We start from the raw sequence: 2,756 nt of genomic DNA, 5'->3' as shown, positions 1-2,756 counted from the left end.
ACAGAGACACACAGAGAGAGAGACAGAGACACAGAGAGACACAGAGAGAGAGAGAGACACGGGCCTATTTAGTAAGCGTCGATAAGGCTGCGTCTATAGTATTTCAGACGGAGGGAAGGCGCACACGCTGCAATACACTTGCTGAAGTCTGAGCTTTTTTATGGCTTTGCAGGGTATGCTTCGGCGCGATTTGGGGGTGTGGCAATGAATATTTGGAGGCGTGGCAATAACGTTCCGGCGCGGACGTCACTTCCCTACCTCACATCCCGATCCACCGGCATTTTTTCAGATGCAGCATCTGAAGCACTGTGCAGGCAAGAAGAAAAATGCACACAATGCGCACCAGAGATTAAAATATAGTAAATTATTTATTAATAAAACAAGAAATAACCGTGGGGGATCCAACCCCACCTCAGTACATATGCGTCACAGATCCGGGTTCGGTTACAGAGTGACCTGACGTGTCACGACAGGTCACTCTGCGCGTATTCTGACAGGCTAAGACGGCGTTTGCAGGTAGGAATTTATATATACACTATATCTTCATCTCCTTCATAGTAATGACATTAAAAACACATTTATTCACAGAATTAAGTAGTCACTGTGTGGGATTAGTTTAAGATTTATTTATTAGATAATTTATCACTATGTAACACACTTTAAATCACAAATAAATAGGTATCACATTATTGCAATGTATTCAGTTGTAAGATATTAATGTTATTTGTAACACACAGTAGATTAGAAACATCACAATAATTAAGTATTAAATGTAATATTTATTGATCCCTGTAGCACTATTACAATTTGTTGGCATGGTAATCTATAACAGGGGAGCGCAAACTTCTGAAGCTGCGTCCCCCTGCCTGGCCTCCCCCGGTCTTGCGCCCCCTCTCCTACCTGCCAGCACACTCCGGGGTCGAGTGACGTCACATGACCCCGCGGTGTCATTTGATGCCACGTTGCCATGGAGACGTGTCTGAATCCCGGTCAGTGTTACTGTTGCAGAGGCCTCACGTGATCCCCGGCATTTCATTTAAATGCCTTGGGGAGGAGCGCGGGACCTATGCACCCGCCCGCGCACCCCCAGACAAATCTCCCGCCCCCCAGTTCACGCACCGCTAACCTATAACATTATGTGTGTGTATATGTGTGTGTAAATATATATACACATATACACACACATATATATATGTATATATATATATATATATATATATAGTTATACGTTACCGTTCCAAGGATTGGTAAACAAGAGACAGCACTCAATGTTGAAGATCAAAGTGTATTAGTGAAAGCAAAAATACATCCAGAAACCCAACGTTTTGGTCCTACAGAATGGGACCTTCCTCCCCCTTTGTATCCCCCTGAGGAAGGTCCCATTCTGTAGGACCAAAACGTTGGGTTTCTGGATGTATTTTTGCTTTCACTAATACACTTTGATCTTCAACATTGAGTGCTGTCTCTTGTTTACCAATCCTTGGAACGGTAACGTATAACTACATTCTCTATATGGGACGTGCACCTGTGGCTTAACAGCACCTATTGGAGTGCCAACTGCCTTATCTGACTATATATATATATATATATACAGTGCTTGACAAATCACCCAAAAATCTACTCGCCGAACCAAAAAATCTACTCGCCACCTAGTCCCGCCCCCAACCCCACCCCCAACCCCGCCTCTAGTCCCGCCCCCAGCCACGCATTTTAAAAAAAGCCATAAATTGAATAAATTCCTAGTAAGAACATTCGTTTTTGATATTAGTTTATTTATTGTATTACATTATACTACAATTAGTCCTTGGTGTGTGTGTGTGTGTGTGTGTGTGTGTGTGTGTGTGTGTGTGTGTGTGTGTGTGTGTGTGTGTGTGTGTGTGTGTGTGTGTGTGTGTGTGTGTATAAATGTCAAATCTAGAAAAAAAAAGCCAGATGTGGATGACTAGTTTCCTGCACCCCTTAACTAGTGTCTGGACGTCCCCGCTTCACAATATTTAAAGCAGCAATCCCGTCTGGGATCTTACCTGATCCGCAGACCCTCAAAGTCCAGGTACCCTCATTCCCGCAATGTTATACATTGGAGGGGAAGTGTTCGTTACCTGTCTTCTGGGTTAGGGGGGGTTCGATGTCTTCCGTGTGAAGCTTGAGTCAGATCTGGAAGTAAGCAGTATAGGTTATTTCAGTGTAGTATAGGGCAGTTAAGATATCCAGATCCATAGTGTGAGAGTGTGTGGGGGAGAGAGCGAGAGTGTGTGGGGGAGAGAGAGAGAGTGTGGGAGAGAGTGAGAGTGAGAGAGAGTGGGAGAGAGAGAGAGTGGGAGAGAGAGAGAGTGGGAGAGAGAGAGAGTGGGAGAGAGAGAGAGTGGGAGAGAGAGAGTGGGAGAGAGAGAGAGTGGGAGAGAGAGGGAGTGGGAGAGAGAGGGAGTGGGAGAGAGAGAGAGAGAGAGAGTGGGAGAGAGAGAGAGTGGGAGAGAGAGAGAGTGGGAGAGAGAGGGAGTGGGAGAGAGTGGGAGAGGGAGAGAGAGTGGGAGAGAGAGAGAGTGGGAGAGAGAGAGAGTGGGAGAGAGAGAGAGTGGGAGAGAGAGAGAGTGGGAGAGAGAGAGAGTGTCAGAGAGAGAGTGACAGAAAGAGAGAGAGTGACAGAAAGAGAGAGAGTGACAGAGAGAGAGAGAGTGACAGAGAGAGAGAGAGTGACAGAGAGAGAGAGTGACAGAGAGAGAGAGTGACAGAGAGAGAGAGTGGGAGAGAGAGAGAGA

At 45.9% G+C, this 2,756-nt stretch overlaps 1 long non-coding RNA gene across 1 annotated transcript in view; it reads right to left on the bottom strand.

Moving 5' to 3' along the window:
- Positions 1-263: 263 nt before the first annotated feature.
- LOC142485033 (uncharacterized) overlaps positions 264-2,756 on the bottom strand; it is a 41,912-nt gene continuing 39,419 nt past the window's right edge. Inside the window, exon 3 of the long non-coding RNA XR_012798351.1 lies at positions 264-306. This is a non-coding gene — a long non-coding RNA (uncharacterized LOC142485033). The remainder of the gene's footprint in view (positions 307-2,756) is intronic.

This window comes from Ascaphus truei, unplaced genomic scaffold (genome assembly GCF_040206685.1).
Source record: "Ascaphus truei isolate aAscTru1 unplaced genomic scaffold, aAscTru1.hap1 HAP1_SCAFFOLD_517, whole genome shotgun sequence".
In the NCBI taxonomy this organism is placed as follows: Eukaryota; Metazoa; Chordata; class Amphibia; order Anura; family Ascaphidae; genus Ascaphus; species Ascaphus truei.
This window is presented reverse-complemented; position numbering and strand designations above follow the sequence as displayed.